The sequence below is a fragment of the Caretta caretta genome, chromosome 8 (genome assembly GCF_965140235.1).
Source record: "Caretta caretta isolate rCarCar2 chromosome 8, rCarCar1.hap1, whole genome shotgun sequence".
Taxonomy (NCBI): domain Eukaryota; kingdom Metazoa; phylum Chordata; order Testudines; family Cheloniidae; genus Caretta; species Caretta caretta.
This window is the reverse complement of record NC_134213.1, coordinates 13,333,252-13,360,994: the sequence shown is the minus strand read 5'-3', so window position 1 is coordinate 13,360,994 and position 27,743 is coordinate 13,333,252. Positions and strand designations below refer to the sequence as shown.

Sequence of the window (27,743 nt, the reverse complement as noted above, 5' to 3'; positions counted from 1 at the left end):
ACACCATGGCATTTCCCTACAAACCACCTCCCCCCGCCTCCCGAGCTACCCCAGCAGTCAACTTGTTACATATAGTGTTGACAATTTAGTCATTTTCCAACTAGATCTAGTTGTTTTAAAAAATTTTTAGTTGGAAAAAGATTCCATTTAGTTGTCAGCTGGAAATCTGAATTGAAATCGAAACATTAATAAACACTTTAAAAGCATATATATGATAAAATACTTGTACTTGAAAAAAGCATAATAGGTTTGAAAAGTATGAATAAAGACTAGCTTCCTCACAGAGCTATGCTTGTTATAACAATGTCAGCGCATTCATTTTGGGAATGTTGGCAGACCTAATAATTTCAAATTATGATTTATAAACAAATCAAATTCAAATGCTGATATTTATTGGTGTTTTATGATGTTTAAAATGTGGGGCCAAGCGTTAGTGCCAAATTTCGTTGGCAAGGCAAACATACAAAAAGGTACAGCCCACCTTTGCCCTCATGGTCTCATCCCTCAGTTCTTACCCCCCCTTTAATTTCAATTCCTGAGGAAGATACTTCACCTTGGTCTTGACAGACAATAAAATATGGATCAGTGCAGCAAATTCCACATCCAGCAGCTCTTCACCAAGACTGCCTTGCTTCCAGTCTGCAGACAAAATAGGAGTGTTAGCAAAAGCACCTCAGCTGTCCTACACTCTCACATTTATCTACAGTTGCAATGGCATAGGGAGAGGGAGAGGGAAAAAGCCCCATGGGATAGCCAAAACCCACATCATTTACAACTGAAGTGAAACGTATGCACTCTATGGAATATATAGAAACCTACAGTTGCATACAGAAATGTATGGAAAATAAAATAAAAATAGTAATTACTTGCACAATACACCTGTAAGATAAATACATCATCCCCATTTCAGAGATGGGGAATTGAGTCAGAAGGCCAAACGCAGAGTTGACCTAGAGGCCAAATTACATGCTGGCAAGTCAATGTGAATCAATGTTAGGTGTGACATGGTATAAGTTTACACACCCAGTGGTCAAAAGAAAACACGACAAAGTAAGAGAAAGCATCCCTACACCTTCTTGCTGCATTGCCTGACCTTCCACATATAAATTAGGCTTGCTTATACTCAGACTAACAGACATATTACTTATATCACTATTTACTCTGTATTTGTTTGGCCCAAAGAGTTAAGCAAGTAGCCCAAGAGGAAATTTGTGTCAAGGCTGAGAACACACCCCCATGTTCCAAGCTCGTGATGTATAGGGGCCATAAACAACCTGAAAGGGCTGGGGAAGAATTCCCTTAGTGTAACGCTGACAGACCCCAATCAGCAGCGGGCGGGATCAAACCTGGGACCTCTGGAACTAAGTGCATGAGTCCACTGCAGGAGCTAAAAGCCACAGGTGGGTGAAGCGGGGGAAGGAGACAGAGAGAGATTAATGAGTCTGCTACAGCCTTAGCATGCGCTCTCTCATATATAACACCACAGCCAGGAGGTGTGAGAGTTACATAAGCACAAACCATACATTGGGCTGCAGGTGGTGACCTTATGCTGGCACCTTGCACTGGGACCATGCTGGAAGTGGGGCACTGGTAGGAGGCAGCAGGGGCGGGAGGTGGCAGGGGCAGGCTAATAGGACATGCCACTATAGACATTCTGGCTTGCACTGCAACCCACAGGTAAGGCTGATGTGACTAGGAGCAGCCACCCATCCTGTCTAAATTACACCAGGGCCATTTAAGCTGTGCTGGGAGCGCAGAATCACAAGGGTGGCTTAAAGCCATCTTTGCCCCCCTTCTCCCCAGGATGCATCTTCTGTGCTATGCTCCCAGAGGAGGAGCACAGAATCTCAGCCTAGAATACCTGGCTGCCATTTCTCCCCCACTAGACTTCTTAACTTGGGAAACAAATCAGCAATACATCTACATAGAAGGCATCTGGCCATAGCGAGAGACCATCTTACACTCTTGCAATCCCTTTTCTATTTGTACCCAACTCTACTCAAGGATCACAGAGAGGAAAGTTACCAGAGCTCTATTTACAAAAGTTAATACATTTGCATTTGTGATGGGCAGCCACCTTGACGGATGCATCAGGAACCTCCAGAGCTAGAACACAGTCTGCTACAACTTGACCTAAAGTTCTCTATATGGTGCTGTAACAGACGCACATCCTTGGCAGATCAGACACAGAAGGGGACTGGTAACACACACACACACACACACACACACACTCACTCTACACATTAACACTTTTCTTATCAATAGTTACGGGCCGATGTGCACTTTCTGACTTCCAGCACTTTTAGTTGGATATACTAAAACTACTTCAAGAAGAGCCGATATCGCTCAATATTTCCCAGCCACTAGAACCACTGACGTACTCCAAAATTTCATAAGAATGCCAACCTTTAGGAGGCCTATTTATCCAACTTATGTCTGCCTAAGATCCAGGTAAACAATGAATGAGGATGAAGAAAGCTTACTTTTGTCTTCATCCCGCTGCCCCAGTTCTCAAGCCCATTCGCAAAAGAGACTATAGTAACCAGATATAGGCTCAAATCAGATGAAGAACATAATGCTGTACAGCTGCTGACAAACACAGCTAATGGACAACAAGACACCAAAATACTCCACTGAGGCACAAAGTCTCCATACATTCAAAGCACAGCTGAATAGCTAGTTCTACCAAAATATCCATATAACTGTCATTTTACATTCTTAGCAAGGCCAGGAGAGCTATTAGCCAAATGTTCAATAGTTCTGCAATGAAAACAAATGGTACTCTGTGAACTCTCAAGGGTGATGGAACTAGGTTTACATTTTTGATTACACTCCTTTTCCTTATGGCTAGGACATATGGCCTTTGCTGAATATATACTGGAGTCTCATCCCAAAACAGTTCTGTCCTCTTGTAACTTCAGTGCATCATTCAAGTCTTAATGCCTTTTCAAGGTTTTGAGAATGTCCTCCTTCCCAAGGTTTGTGTCCCAGGATTTCCAACCCCATTAATTACATGTTACACTATCCAATAACCTGCAAAGCCTGTTACTCTCAGTAATGTAATTTATACATTCACTATTAAACAATACTGTGATTTAGCAACCACACAGTTTTTGAAGGCTACATTTTGATTTGACAAGGGTAAAACATTTAATGTAATTTAAAATTAATGTAATCTATACAGGTGGGATAAAGTGGATCAGACGTCACCATTTAGCACACAATGAATACAGTCGCAGAAATCATTTCATTTTCTCCCAGTAAGAACAGCAGATGCACGTAACAGCTATACTGGACCAAGGGTCCATCTAGCCCAGTATCCTGTCTTCTGACAGCAGACAATGCCAGATGTGTCAAATGGAACAAACAGAAGAGAGTAGTTTTGAGAGTGATCCATCCTATGCTGTCCAGTCCCAGCTTCTGGCAGCTGGAGGTTCAGAGAGACCCAGTCTTTGTACTGTCTCCTCACATGGAAGCTATTCCATACCCTGATCATTTCATTGCCCTTCTCTGCACCTTCTCAAATTCTAATCTCTTTTCTGAGATGGGTGACCAGAACCGAAGGCACCCAGAGGCATGCTCAGTCTTTTGCAGACAGGTCCCTGTCCACAAGAACTAAGAATGTAGGTAGACCGGGGATCTCAAACTGTGGGTCACAGTCATCAAAAAGGGTTAGAACAGATCCAGAGGGGTTGCAGCCTCTCCATCTGTCTTTATGGCTAGACGGGAAGGGGGTACCAAAAATGTTTTCTGTTTTAGCAGAGTCACAGTATAGAAGATATTCAGAACCACAGTACTGGAGTATACAAGACAAATGACAAAGAAAGGAAGGATTAGGAAAGAGAAAGCACAAGGGAATTTGTTACAAGGATTGTCTTGTACTCTGTTTCTACAGTGTCTAGCACAGTGGCGCCCCAATCATAAATGTGGCTTCTGGACACTAACGTAACAAAAATAAAATATTCTTTTGTGTATTTTTTAAATCCTTGGCTTTTTCTGTTTAACACCTTTTCAATTCCTTAACCTTCATTTATATTCAGTTCTGGGAGTGGGGGTGGGGGGAAGGGAGGGCTTAACCCCTGCCCATTTACCTTCCCTAGCCCCAAACCTGTAGTTATTTGGTTATTTCCCCTTTTAACCCATTTGTTCAGAGCACCCTAATGTCCAGGGATTAAGAAGTGGGACTGGGTGTCATGAAACCTGGGTTCCACTCTTGGTTCTAAAACTCACATGCTGTGTAACTTTTGGTAAATCACTTGCACCAAAATTTTCCCAAAATATCCACAAGTTGATTCTTCCATTTATGGGTACTCAGCTTGGCAACTGTAGAAATTAGGCATCTCAAACCAGGCCTCAGATTAACAGACACCTATAAAAATGTTGGCCTGAAATCTCTTAGCTTACGTTTTCCCCATCTATAAAATCACTATGGTCAGAGGAGGACACTAACCCATTGCAACCTGTGCCAGTCAGTTGATCCTAATTGGCCTTAAAAAGGGTACCTGGGCCTAAAGAAGGGAAGAGACCTGACGATGGGAAGCCTGTGGCCTGCAATGTGCAGGAGGTCAGACTAGATCTCTTCTATCCCTTAAAGTCATGAATAGAAGCTAAGGGCCAGCGGGAGCAAATGTTGGGCTCTCACTGCCTGCTCCCTGATAGTAGGGAGACCGACAGCTAGAGCTGCCAGATTCCCTAGGAGGTGAGGCAGTGGGCACCTAAAAGGAAAATGGACCAGGGAACCATAGCCCAGAGTGAGCAGAGGAACTGCTTTCTTTATTTAAGTTTGGACAATAAGCTTGCCTCCAAGAGACTGTGAGGGTGGGGCCATAAGTCCTCAGCAAGCCAGGGAGAAGCCATGTCTTGTGACAGGGACAAATGTCATTTACCTACCTCATTGGGGTGTTGCAAAGTCTAACTAATATTTGAGAAGTATTAAGACCAAATAGCTGAGAAGAAAACAGAACACATCCTGGGCTCCCAGCCCTGTGCTCAACCATCTTGAACGATGGTTCTCAACCAGGGGTATGTGTAGCCCTGAAGTTATGCAGAGATCTTCCAGGGGGTACATCAACACATCTAAATATTTGCCTAGTTTTACAACAGGCTACATAAAAAGCACTAGCGAAGTCAGTACAGACTAAAATTTCATACAGATAGTGACTTGTTTATACTGCTCTATATACTATACACCAGGGGTTCTTAAACTTCATTGCACTGTGACCCCCTTCTGACAACAAAAATTACTACATGACCCCAGGAGGGGGGGACCAAAGCCTGATCACACCCAAGCCTCGCCACCCCAGACAGATGGGGCAAAAGCCAAAGCCCAAGGGCTTCATCCCTAGGCAGGTGACCTGTAACCTGAGCCCCCGCCAGCCAGGGCTGAAGCCAAAGCCTGAACCCTGGCACCACCTTCCATCATGCACAGATGCAAGCATTAAGGCGGCTATATACTGATTTGTAAGACCTTATTCACTGGTTTACATTCAAAAGCACATAAGCCACCTCTTTATTTTTTTCTGTGTGACCATAAGAAACTGATAGACATTTAGTACTTAAGAAATACAGCACTTACTGCAATTTATTTAATAAAAGAAGTCCATTTGGGAATTACACTGAGCTTGAAGCATATTCAGGTTACATTCTCGGAAGGGTGGAAGTGCTTTGACCTGTAGCAATTACCGATTACTGGTGGGCTGGTTCTTTGTGGATAACAGTCATTGCAATACAACCATTATGGTGCTGCTTCGCTTGTTCAATTTGGTACTCTTCTCTCGCTTCCATTGCCCCCCACCCTCCAGCAAACACCTTACTTCTACTAATGGTATCTATTTTGCTTCCCTCAAACGCTAATGGAAGCTTACGATTTGCATATCCTATTGTCAGGCATTACAAAAAAACATTTCCCTGCTCTCAGCTGTGTGTTACCAGTTTCAAGGAGGCTCGTCACAGTGACACTCGTCAGTACACTCATTAATCTGAGCAAGCCAGCACCATGGAGGGCCAGTCAAGAGCAATGAATCCAGGAAGCAAGAGGCTGCCAAGTCACTTAAGATGACCCTACTCATGCACCATATTACAGATCTTTTTTCATAGGACTCAGAGTGGAGGAAGAAATGTCAAAATTGTCTAACTGGCTTGGCCCTGACTTGCCCTCGCTAACTCTGAGCCAAACCGGAATCACTCAGCTTGAAAAGGTCTCATTGTTTTTCATTGTGCCTGTGTATGCTAAAGGGATCAATATTCCTTGCTTGAACGAGGAATAAATTAAATATAAACAATGGGCCCTAGTCATGAAATTGTTTAATAATTGCTATTTGATGTGCGTAGCTCCATCAAATGCTACCAGGGAAACCATAACTGTCAGACTGAGAACCACTTACCTCACACAACTCATCCCACTAAATTCAGTAGCTTTGCACAGCAACAAGGAGAAAAATTTTTAGGGCTAGCACCAGTGGGATGTAGAAAAGGAACCATTAGGCTAAATATTAGGGAAACTTCTTATTGGGGAGAGCTATTAGACCAAAGGGAATTTGTAGAAGCCCCATTGCATTTACAGGGTAGCTCTACTAGGTAGCTACTCCAATAAATCTTTTCTCCCTGTAGCATTGCTGATTGACCCCATCGTACTGCCTCACATAACGACTGTTGTATTAGTCAATGCAATTACAATATACACATTAGTATGGATGGTGAACATTTTGCTGAATCCCATCATTTTTTGCACTATTGTAGAAGATAAAAATAATGATAGACAACTTTGTGAAATTCTATCCACATTACAGCCATACCTTCCATAGATATTGTAAATTACTGTCATGCACTTTAAAAATAAACATAGTACTTTATGGAACAGAGCACTGGCTCAACATACAATGCTGCCATGCTTTCCTTTAAATTTCCATAAGGTTTTTTGACTCAACAGAACAGCAGATGGTTCAAATACAGTAAAATACATCTAAAAGCATCCTGGCCATCTCGAAACTGCAGATAAATGCTAACTGACATTTATACACACATTAGGCTACAATATTTCCAATAAGCAAAACATCTACTGGAGTGGACAGTTTAGGAGATGAATGTACATGTCGATATCTTGTGCATTAACTGACCATACTCTTTCAAAAAGCAATGCAATATGCACCCAGAGGGCCTTACGGTTCAGCCATTATTTCATTCTGCCGGTTGCAGCATTTTGTTCAGATGTGTGTCTCTAGTCTCACTCTTGTCTGATGAGTAGGGAGGGATGCAGGGAGAGGTTGCGTTTGTAGATATTGGTAGGCGCCCTTATAGAGTTTTTGACAGAAGAGTTTTCCCCATCAGAAAATTAAGTTGTTAAAATCTAAACATTTTGCAGGACTGTGGCTGATTAAGTATGACAGGAGAAAGTCAGTGATTCATTTTAACTTAATCATCTGGACCCATGGAAAAGAAGCCCTTGAGGAATTCCACCATGATTTCAACAATTTCCAACCCACCATCAGCCTCAGCCTGGACCAGTCCACACAAGAGATCCACTTCCTGGACACTACGGTGCTAATAAGCGATGGTCACATAACCACCACCCTATACTGAAAACTTACTGACCACTATTCCTACCTACATGCCTCCAGCTTTCACCCTGACCACACCACACGATCCATCGTCTACAGCCAAGCTCTACGATACAACCGCATTTGCTCCAACCCCTCAGACAGAGACAAACACCTACAAGATCTCTATCAAGCATTCTTACAACTACAATACCCACCTGCGGAAGTGAAGAAACAGATTGACAAAGCCAGAAGAGTTCCCAGAAGTCACCTACTACAGGACAGGCCCAACAAAGAAAAATAACAGAAAGCCACTAGCCATCACCTTCAGCCCCCAACTAAAACCTCTCCAATGCATCATCAAGGATCTACAACCTATCCTGAAGGACAACCCATCACTCTCACAGATCTTGGGAGACAGGCCAGTCCTTGCTTACAGACAGCCCCCCAACCTGAAGCAAATACTCACCAGCAACCACACACCACACAACAGAACCACTAACCCAGGAACTATCCTTGCAACAAAGCCCGTTGCCAACTGTGTCCACATATCTATTCAGGGGACACCATCATAGGGCCTAATAACATCAGCCACACTATCAGAGGCTCGTTCACCTGCACATCTACCAATGTGATATATGCCATCACATGCCAGCAATGCCCCTCTGCCATGTACATTGGTCAAACTGGACGGTCTCTACGTAAAAGAATAAATGGACACAAATCAGATGTCAAGAATTATAACATTCAAAAACCAGTCAGAGAACCTTTCAATCTCTTTGGTCACTTGATTACAGACCTAAAAGTGGCAATTCTTCAACAAAAAACTTCAAAAACAGACTCCAACGAGAGACTGCTGAAGTGGAATTAATTTACAAACTGGATACAATAACTTAGGCTTGAATAAAGCCTGGGAGTGGATGGGTCATTACACAAAGTAAAGTATTTCCCCATGTTTATCCATCCCCTTCCTCCCCCCCCCCCCCCCCCCCCGCTGTTCCTCAGATGTTCTTGTCAACGGCTGGAAACAGCCCACCTGGATTATGTTTATTCCCACCCCCCGCTCTCCTGCTGGTAATAGCTCACCTTACCCGATCACTCTCGTTAGTGTGTATAGAAACACACGTTGTTTCATGTTCTCTGTGTATATAAATCTCCCCACTGTATTTTCCACTGAACGCATCCGATGAAGTGAGCTGCAGCTCACGAAAGCTTATGCTCAAATCAATTTGTTAGTCTCTAAGGTGCCACAAGTCCTCCTTTTCATTTTAACTTTGTTTCATTTTGATCAGGTTTATTTAGACTTTATTTCAAATCATTTTGTTTCAACCATTATATTAATTTTCATGTTTGATATAGTATTGAAGCATCTCAAAAACTAAACATTTTACTTATCAAAACTAGACATTGACATTATGGAAAAGAAACAATTCAACATGGAAATTTTTTGGCCTCTTCATGCTTCCGGAAATCTCGACTTTTTCATTTCATTTGGAATGAAAACAAGCTTCAGGATGTTGTAATTGGCCACAGAATGGAAACCAGAAGTTCCAACAGCTCTACTCCCTTATAGGAAAGGCCTCTACTCATAATTCATAATGAAGTAATTAGGAAACAGAAAGAAACAGTCATTAATGATGCTTTGCATTCATTTGGCATCTTTGAGGAATTCATAAACATTTGGCAATTAAGCTTTACAGCATTGCAGAGGAATCAAGTAAGTATGGTCAGCCCCATTTTGCACATGGAGAAGTTGAGGCAGAAAGAGAGAGATTAAAGGCTTGGTTTTGAGAAATACTTAGCACTGAAGCAGCTCCCATTGACTCAGCTGGAGTTCTGGATGCTCCATCCTTCTGAAAAATCAAGCCTTACATGACTTCTATGGTAATGGACAGGCAGTCTGGAAATCCAGGAATAGAAACCAGAGCTCCCAACTCTCATAGCCAGCTTAACTCCACTTAAGTCAGCAGACTTACATCAGCAATGAATTGGTCTCTGTCAAAAACCTAACCTTACTCTTGGTCCAAAGCGGCCTCAATACTAACCCAAGTCGGTGGGCCAAGTGTGGCATAATTGTGTTAAAAAATTATCACTTTAAATTCTCAGGGTTTTTCCTGGTCCTGCTTGCAGGCTAAGGGGCTCTGTAAAGAAGCATGCAATCTGAATCAGTTCTATACAGTCTCTAGCACGGTCAGGTGAGTTGCAGCTCTATGTTTTAAGGAGAAGCCTGCTTTGTCTCTCTGTTTGAGTTCTTGTGTGTTATTGTTCTAAATTCTAAGAAAAGATAGTTTTACATTTCAACCTTCCAGCAAGAGCATCTATGTTTTTAATCTAACTTTTCTGTGCGTATGCTATGACCGTAACACCAAGAAACTGCCCTAATCTAAATCAATAATCACAAATTAAACCCAATCTGAATAAACTGCTAAAGGAATTGGCGGCTGTGATTGCAGAGCCATTGGCCATTATCTTTGAAAACTCGTGGCGAACCGGGGAAGTCCCGGATGACTGGAAAAAGGCTAATGTAGTGCCAATCTTTAAAAAAGGGAAGGAGGAGGATCCTGGGAACTACAGGCCAGTCAGCCTCACCTCAGTCCCTGGAAAAATCATGGAGCAGGTCGTCAAAGAATCAATCCTGAAGCACTTACATGAGAGGAAAGTGATCAGGAACAATCAGCATGGATTCACCAAGGGAAGGTCATGCCTGACTAATCTAATCGCCTTCTATGATGAGATTACTGGTTCTGTGGATGAAGGGAAAGCAGTGGATGTATTGTTTCTTGACTTTAACAAAGCTTTTGACACGGTCTCCCACAGTATTCTTGTCAGCAAGTTAAAGAAGTATGGGCTGGATGAATGCACTATAAGGTGGGTAGAAAGTTGGCTAGATTGTCGGGCTCAACGGGTAATGATCAATGGCTCTATGTCTAGTTGGCAGCCGGTGTCAAGTGGAGTGCCCCAGGGGTCGGTCCTGGGGCCGGTTTTGTTCAATGTCTTCATAAATGATCTGGAGGATGGTGTGGATTGCACTCTCAGCAAATTTGCGGATGATACTAAACTGGGAGGAGTGGTAGATATGCTGGAGGGCAGGGATAGGATACAGAGGGACCTAGACAAATTGGAGGATTGGGCCAAAAGAAATCTGATGAGGTTCAATAAGGATAAGTGCAGGGTTCTGCACTTAGGACGGAAGAACCCAATGCACAGCTACGGACTAAGGACCGAATGGTTAGGCAGCAGTTCTGCGGAAAAGGACCTAGGGGTGACAGTGGACAAGAAGCTGGACATGAGTCAGCAGTGTGCCCTTGTTGCCAAGAAGGCCAATGGCATTTTGGGATGTATAAGTAGGGGCATAGCGAGCAGATCGAGGGACGTGATCGTCCCCCTCTATTCGACATTGGTGAGGCCTCATCTGGAGTACTGTGTGCAGTTTTGGGCCCCACACTACAAGAAGGATGTGGATAAATTGGAAAGAGTCCAGCGAAGGGCAACAAAAATGATTAGAGGTCTGGAACACATGACTTAGGAGGAGAGGCTGAGGGAACTGGGATTGTTTAGTCTGCAGAAGAGAAGAATGGGGGGATTTGATAGCTGCTTTCAACTACCTGAGAGCTGGTCCCAGAGAGGATGGTTCTAGACTATTCTCAGTGGTAGAAGAGGACAGGACAAGGAGTAATGGTCTCAAGTTGCAGTGGGGGAGGTTTAGGTTGGATATTAGGAAAAACTTTTTCACTAGGAGGGTGGTGAAACACTGGAATGCATTACCTAGGGAGGTGGTAGAATCTCCTTCCTTAGAAGTTTTTAAGGTCAGGCTTGACAAAGCCCTGGCTGGGATGATTTAATTGGGGATTGGTCCTGCTTTTGAGCAGGGGGTTGGACTAGATGATCCTTCCAACCCTGATATTCTAGGATTCTATGAAATACCCTTGACCCAGAAATCTTGTATTAGGACCAAGCCTTTCTATGGTTTCATACAGACTGTGAGCCAGTGTGTAGCACAACTGTATATCATTCATGTACTTTTCCATTACTAACAAAAAAAAAAAAACCCTCAACTTTATAGAGTTCCTCTGGTTTACTAAAACATTTTGCAGTTGAAATGCTTTCTACCCAAGCTTCTGAATTAGTGATTAGTAAGGAGTTGGGGTTGTGTCAGGTTTTGTTAAACTTTGATGTGCGGTAATGTTTCGCAGTAGGGCAAGCCAGTGCTGGAGACTTTGGGCCTTACTGTCACAAAAAGGAAATCTACAAATTTTAATATCATGGAGGCATCTTTCACTAGTCCTTTTTGTTAATAAGATGTCAAACCCCGACCACGTGGTACTATTTACAGGAAGAAGGGGAGTGGGAGTGACAGTGAAGGGTGGACTCCTGAGGAGGAAACGAGATTTAGGTCTACTTACCCAGATAGTGAAGACAAGTCCAAAGTTACGCTACTCCAGCTATGCAGCTTAGGTCGACTTACCCCGGTGTCTTCACTGCGCTGCATCGACAGGAGATGCTCTCCGGTCTATTTCCTTTATTCTTCTCCGAGAGGTAAAGTACTGGAGGTCAACCGGAAAGCGCTCTGCTGTCAATTTAGCAGGTCTTCACTAGACCCACTAAATCGACCCCTGCTGCATCAATTGCAGCAGCGTCTATCTCCCCATGGTGAAGACGAGCCCTTTGAGTCTGTACAGGAGCAAAACAGGTGCTTAGGATTTCATTTTCCCTCTCTAGCCTCCAAGAGGCACCAGACTGCAGGAGTCCTGGGGATTCTGTGCCATGGCAAGGGCAGCAGGCAGGATTTGGTCACTCGTAAAAGGAATAGTGTACGCTGGGCTTTTCCCCTAGTTCTGGTAAAAGCCAAGCTAAAAATTAAATATATAAAACCAGATCTCAATCTGAACCACCTTTGTGAGGGGATTTTAAATTATGAGGCAGAAGGAAGGAAAAATTAGCTTTCAGAAACATTTCTTAGCAACCCATGCTAAGTCTACTGAGCATGTACAGCAACTAGCTAATAAAGATTTCACTCTGGCTGGATGGGAACTGAACAGTCCGGTACTGAAAAGTTCTAAGAAGAGAGTGTATGTTCCTTACTTACAGAACCCTTTTAAATTTGTCAATTTCTTTTTATTTATTTTGTTTTATATAAAGACAGATTCACCACGGCTCCAGACTCGCCCTCCCACGGATCGTCCAAAACTTGTGAGCTGAGAGCTGAAACTAACAAAATTTATAAAGTGAATGCATTCATGACCTAATGCACTAGAAAGCTTGATCTTTAATGTGGCATATAAATAACAGATAGCAAAAGCCATTAAAACTAGTCACATTTATGGATTAGTCCATAAACTCTTTAACGTATCCAATATTCTCAAATATATAGAAAAAGCAACAATCAACAAACTGATGTGTTCACACTATTGTGATTTGGAGTTTCACTGACTGCATCTTCAAGCTTTGCTGTCACAATTTACATCATCACGGAAACTGTGTGATAATTCCTCATAATAAAAAATGTATTCTTAACACATTTTGTATTTTCAGATTACTTAATGCTAAAACATTTTCAAATACTTTTCATAATGGCAGAATAATCAAGCATCAATTACACTGAGCATACCACTAGAGAACACACAAGCAGATAGTGTGGACAGACAGCTTTATAGAATATACTGTCCCTATGGCCTGCTATGCTCTTTTTGCACCATTCTGGAAGAAAAGAAGGAACAGAAAGCTAGTCATGTCTCCCTCTGTGAGCAAATAACCAAGGGGCATAGAGAACACAGCTGATTCCTCCACCACAACCCTGTTCTCCCCTGACAGATGTTGAGGGAGAAAGTGTGGCTGGAATGCCTTATACTTAAGCTATTGCTGACTAGTAAAAGGCCCTTGGGAGCCAAATCCAGCTAGTGTAGTTTAAAGCAGTCTGCTGTGAACTATACAGAGGCCAGGTGAGGCACAGATCTGGTCCCAGAAACAGAGAGCTGCAATCAACTCTCTTGCCACCAGGCACAGTGCAGAGTCTGGCCTTTCCTTTGCACTTTGAATTGGTAACGTTCCCAGGAACTTTCCAGAATATTAGAGCGAGCTGGGAAACAAAAATTTCCATTCCAGGAACAAGGCTGACATTTTGCAGGGAAAACTAGTTTGTTCTGATTTGGAACAAAAAGCCAAAATTTCAAAGAGACAAAAATTCCACAAAGAAGTGTTTCTGGATCGCTGAAAAATTTCATTTCAACTTTGTTTTATCTAATTTCAAGCTTTATATTATATTAAAATGTTCAATATATCTCCATATTATATTGAACGTTTTAATAAAAAAAGAAAATGAAACAAAGGGATAAAGTCAGAACAATAAGTTCCAATGTAGTCAAAACTAATCTTCCCCCCATGAAAAATTGACTAGTTTCCATTAGACATTTTAATTAAAAATTGCATTTTTTGACAGAAAACTGCTCGGTTGAAAAATTTTCAATCAGCTCTACAGGATAGGACAGAATCAAGCTATGTATGAACAAGACTAGCTATATTTACAATAGGGAGGTGTCACTAATGGTAATCTCTCCCACATTTTTAACGTGTGAGCAATGTATTTGCACATCTGGGAAATGACAAATAGGCAGAGCTGGAATTATCTCACATATACTCTATGCGCACAGTATATCTGTGTATGTTGGAATACTTTGCATAGTTCTCTGCACATCTGAACAAACACTTTTGACATAAATTAAATTATATATGTTCAATTCTTTCTTCAGTGCCAGAATGATGATATGTAAGTAATAAAGAAGTATGGATGAAGATTAATTGTTCCATGGTTTTAAATCATTCAACCAGGAAAAAAAACCCTACTAATTTAACGCATTGCACATACTTTCCCATTGACAGATGCACACCAAACCCTACTTGCAGGGCCAATTTTTCTTCTGACCACCCATTACACAGGAGAGAAATCTTTAGATGCCAACTAAGTATTTCTTCTGTAAATAGTGAGCTTTATAAATGTTCTAGATGAAGGATAGAAAGCTTTTTGACTTCTGGTCTATGCTATTACCTTTTAAGACAGCTTTACAATCAATAGTTCTAAAATCTGGAAAAAAACTTCCAGAAGAGACTTTGTACCTTAGTTTTTAGAGATAAGGAATTTAAGAGATTGTTAAAACAAGCATCTGCATACCCATCTGTAGGGTATGTAAATTCACACAATTATTATTCCCCATAATCTTACTGCAACAATTTTTCTTCAAAAGTATATTCATTTTCAAGAAACAGCTTGTACTGAAAACACTTACATTTTATTATTCCTAAATGCTTAACTACCATAACGAATGCTTTATTAATAAATAGCTATCTAGTGCAGCTACTTTAAATTTCACAATTTACATGCAATTCTCTCTCATGGTGAGTAATGCTCTCTTTAAAAGAGTTGCATGGGATGACAAAGGATCAAAAATACGTAAAACAGGTTTATTTCACGTTATCCCATAAGCAAAAGTTGGTTATAGCCAAGATAATTAAATGTTGTGCAAAGCTGTAAAGTTTATAGGCCCTATTTAATACTCAAATTGGGTACAAAATCTTAATGTGCTCATGTGGACAATCTTCTGACTTGAAAATCTTTGCTGGACACATTCATTTCACAGGTTTCTTACAAAACAACAGCAAATTAATAACACGATAGAGAGGTCTGCAACTCAGTCCACACAAAAGCATATCTACAATAACTTGCATCAACATAAAGGCCATCAGCACCTGGAATCAGTCTCCAAACAGTTTCTTTTTAGAGTTCTGATGTTTTTTTATTATTATTTCCACAAGCCAATAACTCACCCAGCTTGTAGTAACTGAAGCATGAAGGCTTCTGGACTAGTCTGAATTAAAATGAAACCGCATGCATGATATTTGTTTGTTTCTGGGACCTCAAAAAGCAACCGATAAAAAAGTAAAATATATGAATTAGACGCCAAACCCGTTTAAAAAAAAACTAAACAAATTGTGACCAAAGGCCTCACCTAGAGTGACTGCTTTTTCAAATGCAAACATCCAAGACATTTTGCTATGGATGAGACAGACCTCAAATGTTTTCCTCTGCTTTGTATGTTCTCTCTCCAGGTCCCTTTTTCCTTAAATTTCACGTGGTTTATTGGTTTACCACTTTTTTTTTGGGGGGGGGGGGGGGGAAGAGGGGGTTGGGGGAGGAGGAAAAAAACACATTCACTCTTGGCTAGAAACAGCATTGCCAACACTGCAATCGGTTCACAGATGTGTCCGTGTCACTGTGCAGCTGGCTCTGCCTCACCTGTGACTGATCATCTACCTCCCAGCCGACATGGATCACGTGTCTAGAAGAGCCAAAGAGGCTCATCTGAGGGGAAAGCTGCAAGAGGGAGACTGGCTCCTGTGGCAGGCCCCTGAGCTGGAGGAAAGATCTCCAGGCCCCTAAAGAAGAACCCAGGTCAGAAGAGAGGCAGGATTTATATGGAGAGCAATTTAGACAAACATCAGGGATAGTTGAGATTATACTTAGCCCTGCTTCAGTGCAGGGGACTGGATGACTTATTGAGGTCCCTTCCAGTCCTATATTTCTATGATTCTATTAACTGTTTTATTGTGTTTGAAGAATAAACTGTGCTAGGAGGAAGGGCTTGTCAGACCTTGGGAGCTGCATTAATCTTTCCTGGGCTGTGGGGACAGGCCAGCAGCCCTACAAATCAGCCTAGCTTTGCTCCATGACTTCATGCTTTTAATAGTCTACAAAGCTCAAGAAGTTGAAACTTCCTCCTTGGCCCAGATCCTACAAGCTGCTCCATACCAAGTCAATTGATGTAGTGTGGACACAATTTTCGTTGAATACAACTCGGTTGGTTGGGGTGATAAGGTGATACTAGAAATTGAATGGAACACAGAATAAGAAATATCTACAAAAAGGAGAAAACATGGTTTTGGTGTTAAAGGGGAAAGTGAGGTTGATGATACAGCAAATGGAAATTTAGGAAAGTTGCCAGAAGGGGAAAAAAAGCAGCTCTGCAAGCCAAGAAAAACACATTTCTGTTAGACAGGGGTTTCACCTTCCTTGTTTTGCTAAGAATTCCATGAAGAATCTGACCTGCTTCAAATCAGCCATCAAATAAAAGATGGTTTCATCACTAAGAAAAGTTCTCTCTCTCACAGTTATAAGTGTTTATGGCAACTCACAAGTTTACATTCTGGGATTTAGATGAAGGAAAAGCCAATATTGCCTAGACAGCCCTATATAGCTGCACTCCCCCCCCCCACACACACTCCACTCCATTCTGGAAGCAGAAGCTGTTATGACTTAGATGAGCTGAGAAGACTGATCCCAGCCATGTGCATAATAGGCTAGATTTGCACAGTTCTGGATATGTGGATCACTAATACCTGATATTAATGTAAAGCTCCTTGCCAGCCTTTCGGAACTTGTTTGATGAAGTACTATTAACAAAATCTTGGAAGACGGTAGCAAATTTATTTCTCTCTCTTCAGCCTGTAACAGCTGCCAATCCATATAGTAACTTCTCAGGCTCTTTTCTGGTTTTGAAGCTTTTCAGCATATGGCATTGTAGAAAGGCATAACAGCATTCTATAACAAAAGCCTCAACCATGCAAACAGAGTAGCACTTCTGCCAACCCTTCCCAGAACATGAGTCAGGGCTCCAAAAATTATGAAACTATTAAAAAAACATCATGGTCTCTTTGCCAACTTTAGGTTCTTTTTATTTCCTTTCTAGGTCCTTTAGGTCACACTCTCCACATTTTCAAGCTGCTTGTTTGCAACTATGAGAGCTAGTAACTTACTTTTTAAAATGAAAACTGATATTCTGATATAATCTCTTAATTCCTACATCTGGGATTTAAAGAACATCAACAGTAGCAACACTGGATTAGTGCCTTTAGAAACTTCTCACAATCATCAGCACTATGCTCCACAGTAAGAATTTACAGGAATGGGTCTTAAGGCCCTACTACAGCAAAGTCTTACACGCATGCTTAACTTTACACACCGAGTAGCACCATTCAAATCAGCAGCACTACTAACAGTGCATAAAGTTAAGCTTTGATGCATGTCTTTGCAGGAACACCAAAATTTTAAACCCATTATAATTACAATATCTCTCTCTCTGCAAATCTCTCTTTATTTTTAAACTTTGTTGCTGATGGTATGTGTGTCATAACCAGCAGATGCCTACATACTGAAGTGGCAGTAATCTTGGACCTCAGGTCAAAGAAGTCTAAGGTGCACTGTGGAGATGCTTCCTCTTTAGTCATGATCTTGAGGGGGAAAATATACGTTCTAGGAGTAAATTAAGACTTCTGCTTGGTGCAAGTGAATGAGCGTTAGCACCAGTGGAAGCCCTTACATAGACAAGGGCCTGGCACCTTTGCCTACCGAGGCATTCTACCTAAAAAGTCATGGTTCAGGCATGTTGATAGGTAGTATGGACGAAGCTTGCACTGTGGCTACTGATCCTGTAAATTTAGGTCTTAGTTTTGTAGGGCAGACATTCTAATACATTTAACCACCACCAAAGTCATTCAAAATTAAAAATTTTTAAGCAGTAAATTCAAAGAAAGAGCATGTTTAATTAATGGTTTGGCAAAACCTTCAGACGCTGCTGAATTTTCTCTGCAAGAAGGCTTCCAAAAGTGATAACCTGAGTCAAGCAAGTTAACATTAGTGCGGGTGGGGATTTTCTCCTGAAATTCTTTAGTGGACATTAGGTTTAAGGAAGAACAACAAGGGGTTATGTCATCCCAAAGTCAGGGCTGGGAGAACTGCAGACACAGAGAAGCTTCCCATATTGTTTGGGCATTCTAGGGGGTTGAGGATGGGAGTTGAGTTTACTGCTTATATAACTCTCTGGAAGAAATTTTCAGCTAGAGACTTGTCAGAATGGATTGGTAACTGATGGGTTCCCCTGAGGTGCCACTTGAAACTGGGTTACCACAGAGTTCACCCGACCTACTAGCCTGGGTTCCCTTAACACTGTACTGCTGAGGCAAGCCAGCCAAGTCCTCCCTCAGGCTTCATTGCACTTTACCATCACACATACAGGTAGGAATACACCCAGCTGCAGCTATATACACAAATGTGATGATCAGCTCTGTATGGGAAGGCTTAGCTAAGGAATTGCCCAATATTCAAGTGCACACCCCCCTGTAGCCAGACAGCCAGCCCCCCCCCTCAGACCAGCATTGCTGGAAACACAGGAGGAAGCCGGAACAGGGCACTTAACATATATTCCAGCACAGCCTTTGAAGCTGTGAAAGCACAGGTGTGCTGCTACAATGTGCCTCTGGGAGCAGATACAACGATTAAGCTCACAGCAGGCAGAGGCCCTGTGACAGACATGGCTCTTAGCCCCTACTAAATAGTGTGATGCACACACACCAACATCCTAGGTGGGAAAATATTTACCCTGATAAAAGAAATGTCCAGTAGTCGAAACTTATTGTTTCTCTTCTTTGCAAGTGTAAACTACTCTTGCGAAAGCTGGCGTCACCCAGACAGACCAGCCTCAATTTGGCATAAGAAAGGAGAAAGAGAATAAAGGAGTACAGAGGTATAAGTAGGGGACCTACAGCACCATGATTTTTGAGTGCTTTTCACTATCTATCTGCTGGTCAGATAAGTGACAGCCTCCCAAGGCTTCTGCAGCTAAGAGGGTCCCTAAGCCTTGTCCCTTATTCGTCTTTCCGTGGAATTGAGTGACCGATCCTGGCTTGGCACCGCTGGAATCGAGAGATGCAAGGAGGGTAAGAAGCACCCACACCTGATCTCCTATCTTTAGTGTACACATATTTTGAAATAGAGCTCTATACTTTGTTTTCTTTCTTTGGGATTGTGGCTTCAGTTTTGTAACTGGTTTGTGTGTGTAACATCTCTACATTTAAATAAGTAGGCACTAGCAATTTTGTAACCACATGATTAGAATCTAGCTTAATAAATTTTGGTAACCATTTATGCATAAGCCTGACTTGTTTTCTCTGGTTTACTGTAAAGCAGCCAACACAATTAAAGAACCTCAGCCGTTTTGGCTCTAAAGCCTGGCCATTAGGTGAGAGTACTAAGAGCCTAGTGTTGAGTTGTGCCGCCTCCACGGGGCAAACTCTTGGGGCACCTGTCAGTCAATCCTGGCTGCCCGCTGCGAAGGAGCTCTGAGCTCTAGCAGTTAAAGTCACGGGTGGTTAGGACCTTGGGGCATCCGTCAGCCTAGCCCGGGCTGCCCGCCGCGAAGGGACAGTGCGTCCTAGCGGTTAAAGTCACGGATGGTATAAACGGGCATAGCTGGCACCTCACCAAACATCCTTGGCCGTCGGCTAACACCCCCTCTAGAGGATAAACCCAAAATTGTAGTGTCTTACACTGCACAGAGAACTATACAGCATAAGCTCATTGAAATTTGCCCCCTCCCTCAATGTGGAGAGGGATATGCACAGCTTTCTGCCCCAAGTTACAATTTACACACACTGGTTTAGACAAGACAAAAGTTTAAAATCTAACTTTTGTAGTTATGTGATTATAAGGTTTAGCAAACAGATCAAAGCCGATTACCTAGTAAATTTTAAAAAAATGCTATCTAAGCTTAATATACTAAAGAAACTGCTTACAAGGAGCAAATTCTCACCCTAAATGTTGTTTTAGGCATATCAGATTTTTTGAAGACTATCTGCATTAGCCTACAGCTTAAAACTTGAGATTTCCATTCAGACTAGACTACCTTCTAGCCTGGGCTCAGTCCTTCCCCCTTGTTCAATCTTGGTCTCTTAGATGTTCACAGCAGTCATCTTGGATAGGGATTCAGTGAAGAATGAACCAGGATCATGTCACTCTCCTGCCTTAAATAGGTTTTACATATGACAGGAATCCTGTGTCTTCCAGTGTCCCTTCTAATTTTTCCCACCCATGTATGGAATGAATTTTGTTATGTCCACCAACATGCAGGTGGTATGACACACATGAATTTTATGTGCACCAATATGAAGGTGATGTGTCACACCACCTCTATATTAGTGCACATAAAATTCATGTGGGAGGGGGCAAGAGGTTTGGTGAGTGGGAGGGGGCTCAGGCTGGGGCAGAGGGTTGGGTGCAGGGGTATGAGGGCTCCAGTTGGGGGTGCGGGTTCTGGGGTGGGGCCGGGGATGAAGAGTTTGAGGTGCAGAAGAGTGCTCTGGGAATATGGTGGGGAGAGAGGACTCCTGCCAGCTCTCTCCCCACAGAAGCACCTGGGCTGGGGGGGATGGGGGGGAAGATGCCTTCCCCTGCCACAGCACCTCCGGGGCTAGGGCTGCAGGATAGGTGCCCCTTTCCTGGGGCCAGAAGGGACAGGTCACCCCAGGTGTCTGGGGATAGGCCGCAGCAGAGTTGGGGCTGGCAGAGGGGCAAGTCCAGGCCGACTTGGCTGCAGCAGGTTGGGGCAGCAGGTTGGGGCAGCAGATTGGAGCTGGGGTAGGGGGGCCCCCTCCTCCAGCCGGTCCCCAGCCATGGCAGGTCCCGGGCGGGCAGATTCCCTGAGCGCTTGCGCAGCACTAAATAGGCAGCTGCGTGACCATGTGGCTTACAGGGAACTTAGATTCCCATCCCCCGGTGAGTGGAAAAAAGTACTACTATGATTCATGGAGTCCGGTATCAGGTGACTTGCTCACATGATCTTGCAGCCATAACTCAAAGGCTGTTTGCAGCATCCCCAGGAAGGCTTTCCAGGAAGGTGAGAGATTAGTATCTTCAAAGACCTATTGTTTTCCCTAATGGCCCTTCCAACCAGCAATCTAGACCGATTGCATTCTGTCTTGTGGATGTTCCCCAGGTGTAAACACATTTGTAATAGTTGAAAATATTTCTAACTTGAGATACAAATATGATACGTGCATACAAATAGGATAATCCTATTCCACAAATCATAACCTTTCCAATGATCTCATATGACCCATCTTAATTATGCCATAATCATATTAGAACAATGTCTCTCTGAAGAATATGGGGCATAATACCACAGTAACCATTTGGAGTAACTCAGAATCCTGCACTAAAATCCTACCAAGAAAGGGTAACAGTGCTCAAACTCAAACTCCCCTTCCTCCCCCTCCCCCATCATTCTGCCCCCGGCCCTGGGACAATGCCACTTCAACCTTTTTTGGCGGCCTCAGCACATGTACAAACACTGGAGTGAGTCAACCTGTTTGGCAACGAAACATTTCATGAGAAGTTGCTGACATCAACATTTTCCATTTGAGAGTTTTTTCCAGGATTGAATTTTTTTTTAAAGTGTCTCATTTACCACAAACCCAGTTTTCAGTAAAAGAAAAGAAAAACTTCAGTAATTTCAAAAATTGAGACAAATTGCAAAAAATTTTTTGCAAAAAATGGGTCCCTTTAGAAACTTGTGAAATAGAAACCACTTCAGAACTATTTTTAAAATCATTTTGCTGTTTTTCAACAGTCTACTGCTTAGTATCAATTTTTGTCTAACTAATATTTAGTACCAGTTTGGCTTCTGTGATGTGAAAAACTGCCTCCTACTTGTGTCAGACAACTAGTAATTTCACATCGCTACTAAACAGTGTTCAGTCATTTCTGATGTAGGCCTGCTTTGAACCGATGGCCTAGAGACAAACTTCCAAATCCAAACACATAATTACCACTTCATCTAGCCTCTAGAAAATGTTGACATACTGCAGCACCCTTTAGCATTGTGTTTTTAATCAGCCAGCAATTAGTCTCACAAATGAGGGGTCAGATTTATAAAGATATTTAGGTGCTTAAAAAGAAAAGGAGGACTTGTGGCACCTTAGAGACTAACCAATTTATTTGAGCATAAGCTTTCGTGAGCTACAGCTCACTTCATCGGATGCATACTGTGGAAAGTACACAAGATCTTTTTATACACACAAAGCATGAAAAAAATGGGTGTTTACCACTACAAAAGGTTTTCTCTCCCCCCACCCCACTCTCCTGCTGGTGCTTAAAGATACAGATAGGCATCTAGGAGAGTTTACTAAAGCATCTAAGGCTTTGTCTATACTTGCAGCGAAACGTAGCTCCAGGCTGAGTGAAAGGCAGGTTGCACCCACAGCAAGGTGTGCCGCAACATGCGGCGGTGAAAGGCTCTGGCAAGGGGGAGGCAGGACAGAAAGACTCCAGCAACAGGGAGCTGACAGATCCTTTCCCTGCTGCCTCTCCCCTGTCAGCTCCCCCCCACACACACATACCCCAGAGCCTTTCATTGCAACAGGGAAAGACGCTTGCAGAGGGATGCTACACTGCTAAAAACAGCAGTGTGGATGTGGGAGGCACTGCTTTGGCATGTAGAGAGCCACACAAGAATATTTTAAGATGTTAGTGTGTCTGTACTCTACTTGCCTAAGCAGTGCCCTCATCTTCGCATGCCCAGCTAGCAGGTGTGTAAATACCAGTGGGGTCTATACTCTACACGCCAATATAAGTGTAGACCTACACTAAGTGAGTGAGGCATGTAATCCCCACTGTCAGACAGGTGCCTACACATGCAGATACCTAGGGACTTTTCCAAATCTGACCCTAGAACTAATATAAAGCCATGGATCACCAGTAAAGACAGAGAAAAAGGGCGATTTTAAAATCAGGGGGAAAAAATGTAGTTTTTACCAATATCTTTATACTTTAAGGCACCTTTTCAAGGTTAAAAAAGCACCCTACAGTTCCATATGTAGGCAATGCAATTTCAGTGTTTAATAATAGAAACTGATAATTTTACACAGACAAGAGTACAAAACTAAGTTGTCTGGATATTTAATTGAGATTATACTTAATTATAAGATTAACAGTCCCCTAAAGTGACATGATGAAGCAGTACCCATAAATGAGACATACAGGTTTGATAGGACTGCAAGGTCATTAAGCATGATGATATAAATGGTTCTCTTTTTGGGAACAGTGTTAGTAGCCTATAAAGTTGACCAAGGTAAACTATAAACAATATGGTTTGTTATCTGGTGTTATTCTGTATGAATTATACAAAAAAATTCGATCACATCTTTTCTGTGTGCAATATCTTGGGAATTTTGTCTAAAGGAAACATCTATTTGCCAAGTGCTTTCAGTAAATTCTTTAAATACACCCTAGTGCCAAGATTTGCAAATTGTAATCAAAATCTGGCGCGTTCTTTTGTTTATTTCTTCTGCTGCTATGTAAACACTGAGGGAGCCACATGGGATGCTAAAATAGCCCTTGTGTGTGAAGGCATCATAAATTTTTTGTAATAAAGACATATTTCTCTAGGGGTCAAATCCCAGTCCCACTGAAGACAATGGAGTTTTACCATTAACTTCAGCTGAGCCATGATTTGGCCTTTAAATGAAAACTAACTACTGACTGCAGATTTCATGTAAGTAACATTACTATTAGATTTGGTGCCCAAATAAGTTAATTTCATACAAAAATCCCTTCCAAGAGACAGTTTCCAAGATGCTTCTAAATATTTCATTCTTGCTTTCACTATGAAACACGCAGTTTTTGCTGACATTAAGGATTCAGTTAATTAAGACAAATTATTCAGACTACTCCCGCCTCTTTCAGTGTTAACACATCTGAAGTCTGGTCAAAGTAGAACACTGTTAAAGAATTAACTGTTCTTTCAGAGTTAAGCATCTACAGATCTTAATCCTGATGAATCAGATGAGCAGGAGCATATATTCCACACCAGTACATAGGGATTTTGCCACGTAACTCTTGTTAATGCCAGTGGAAGAATCAAGATGCAACCTAAGTCCCCTATTCAAGAAAGCACTTAAGCACATGCTTAATTTTAAATCAACAGGACTCAGTTGCTGGGTCAGGAAAGGCATTTAAGCATGTGCTTAAGTGCATGGTACCAAAGTATAACATAAATCAATTTAATACCACCTAATTACCAGCTAGGTTATTTTAACCAACATGAGTTCTTCGGATACACCATTTACCATGCCCATAGACGTTACATCCGACATTAGCAAGCTCATGAAAATAGATTTCAGTGGTTTTCAACTTATTTACCTTTGCGGGACACACATGCAGCTGTCTGTGTGTTATGTGGGCCACATCGATGCAACGTATACACTACCTGTACAGCCCTGCGGATGTCACATGGGCCACAGCTATGTGCTGATTGGGCCACAAGCAACCCGCGGGCCACACATTGAGAACCACACATTCAGGAGTAATGGTCTCAAGCTGCAGTGGGGGAGGTTTAGGTTGGATATTAGGAAAAACTTTTTCACTAGGAGGGTGGTGGAATGCGTTACCTACGGAGGTGGTGGAATCTCCTTCCTTAGATATTTTTAAGGTCAGGCTTGACAAAGCCCTGGCTGGGATGATTTAGTTGGGGATTGGTCCTGCTTTGAGCAGGGGGTTGGACTAGATGACCTCCTGAGATCCCTTCCAACCCTGATATTCTATGAACCACTGGATTAGATTCATAGTTTTTAAGGCCAAATGGGAGCAGCATGAGAACCTTATCTGACCTCCAGCATGACACAATCCATAGAATTCAGCCAAATACTCTCAGTTTCAATACACATGCTAGGATTCTCCCAATTGACAACTTTTCTATGCTCAATCCAGGAGAGACTTTATAGTTCAATCCTACGAAGTGCTGAGCACTCTGAACCCAATCCAAAGCATTTAAGCAATGTGCAATTCCACGGAATTCAATGGGATGATGCACACGCTTAAAATAGGCGTACGCTTAAGTGGTTGATGGATCAGAGCCAGAGTGCTCAGCACCTTGCAGATCTGAGCCCTTAAAATAGAAATTTAACAAAGTTTTAGACGAATCTTTTATTCAGTGGGCTAAATCTACTTACCCAACAGCAGGAGGCTAGTAACTAAAGCCAACTAACTAAAGCATTTGTTAAGTTTCTTTTATTGCTGCTACACTGTAAATAAGATGTAAAACTCCTATGAATGGCCATGCCAGAATACAAATGGCATTAGACATTTTTTCAACCTCAATTTCCCAAGAATTTTTGCTGGTAGAAAAAAAATAAAATAAAACTAGAATCTAAATGGGACCAGTTGACCCTCCCTCCCTCCCCCCCCGACCTTTCAGGGTGCCACCTGATGTATTGGGGTTTCACTGAGCCTGCCTCCTCCACTAACCTGGGTGCCCTCTCCCTGTTTTGCTGAATCAGGCTCTCTGGCAGCACACACGCAGATAGGGACGCACCAGCAGTAAAATCGGAGTCTGCAAGCAGCTCTCGATGGGAAGATTCAGAGAGGAAATTGCCCAGCACTCAAGTGCAGCTCCCCTCTGGAAAGTACACCCAAAATAATATGGTCTTCCACGGTAGAGAAATCTTACAATGGAAGCTCAAATTCTCCCCATCCCTCAACGTGGAGGAAGATATGCACAACTTCTTGCTCCCCGCCCCAGTTATAAATTGCACAAACTGGGTTTTATAATAAACAAAAATAAGTAACTACAAAGGCAGATTTTAAGTGATAAGGGACAGCAAATAGAACAAAGTAGATCACTAAGTAAATAAAATAAAACACGCATACTAAGCTTAAGATCTTAAAGAGACTGGTTTCAAGAAGTAATTTCTCACCCTAAATGTTGCTTTGGGGCAGGATGCAGAAATTCTTGAAGGTTAGCTACCCTGCTTGCAGCTTAAATCTTCAGACACCATATTCACAGACCAGACCCCTTTTCCAGCCTGGGTTCAACTCTTCCCACCTCCCCACACCCAGTGTCTTTTTTTCCTCAGATCTTTCCTGCTGTCATCCTGGGTGGGGATTCAGTGAAGAGTGAATGTAGATCAACTTACTCCCCAGCCTTAAATAGAATTTACATCAGGTGGGAACTTTTTTTTCTCCAGTCTTTACCTCCCCCCTCCTTTTAGTGGAAAAATCACTAGAAGTCCAAGATGGTGTTTAATACCAGGTGACATGACCACCTGACCTTGTAGTGTCAAAGCAACGTCCCAGCCTCTCAGGAAGGAGAGAAACTAGTATATTCAAAGTCTTATGGTTTCTTCCTAATGGCCCAACAAGACTGATAGCCTGCTAGGTCTGGTGGGTGTTTCCCATGTATACACACAGTTGTAATTGTTGCATAGTCAATACTCCTAACTTTAGATACAGAAATAAAACATGCATACAAATTGGAAAAAATCATATTCAGTAAATCATAACCTTCCCAAGGATCTCACATGACCCATCTTGCATAAAAACGTCTTAGTTATGCCATATTCATATCATAACAATATTTTTATGAAGAATATGGAGTGTAATGTCACACTAAACACAGCAAAACAGCTACCTCTAAATTTTAGGATTATATGCTAGAGAATCTATGCCTTGCAGACGTTTTCTCAGTTGATTAAACAAAAAATAAAGGGAGATTTGTATCTATCAGTTTTGCGGTCTATGTGCCTTCTGTAAGTTGTGGGAATGCTCAGCACTGGATTGACATGACCTGTTTTACCTCCAGTTGTTTCATCGTTTGTATGTAAGCACATTCTGTACCACTGATATAGTTACACTAGTGTTGATTAACAAAAATTAGATGAAACAAACAAACAATGCTGCAAGTGTCATCCAGATTTTCATAATGGTATTCTTCCAGTTTCACTTACAACTCTTAGCTTCAAAGTAGGGACTTCAATAGGACCATTTGCGTGTGCAAAGTCAGAAGGATCTGGACCCGAATCCCCTTCCCCATCACTACTGCTGTTGTATACATACATTTGGAAGTTTCTAGTCTGGAAGAGAGGCAGCTCAAAGAGACCAACAGAAGCAGCCAACTGTTTAAACAAAAGATGAATTTGTCTCCTCAAATAAAGCTGCTTTACTCTTTCATGCAGGATACACCTTTTGGTGTAATGTGCCCTTTGGGGTTACAATGATGGGCTAGCCAATTACTCAGAAGGAAACATAAATTGATTAATGGATCATTTTTGGTGCACTCTGCACTTTTGAATCATAAATTCCACAGAAAACCAGGTAAATGGAGCATAACTTATTAATGAACAGAGTCCTAAATATCAAATGTTCTGCTGTGAATCATCAGCTGGAAATGTAAAGCCTTCATATCACACTAGTTCTATCATGCTGCAGTGATTTAGGAATGTACAAACTCTGCTATCTAGTACTGCAAGATAATCTGTAAAACAATCTACCGTGCTTTAAATAAAACCAGTATAGCTGCAATGAAGAGTCAGCCAGACCTTCAAACTTTGACC

The 27,743-nt window shown here is 42.1% G+C and overlaps 1 protein-coding gene across 1 annotated transcript in view; it reads right to left on the bottom strand.

The window, feature by feature from the left end:
- The window catches only part of FSTL4 (follistatin like 4), an 865,477-nt gene that overhangs the window by 796,347 nt on the left and 41,387 nt on the right, over positions 1–27,743 (bottom strand). Inside the window, 1 exon segment of the mRNA XM_048861817.2 lies at positions 554–639. The gene's annotated coding sequence lies outside the window, so the exon portion shown is untranslated.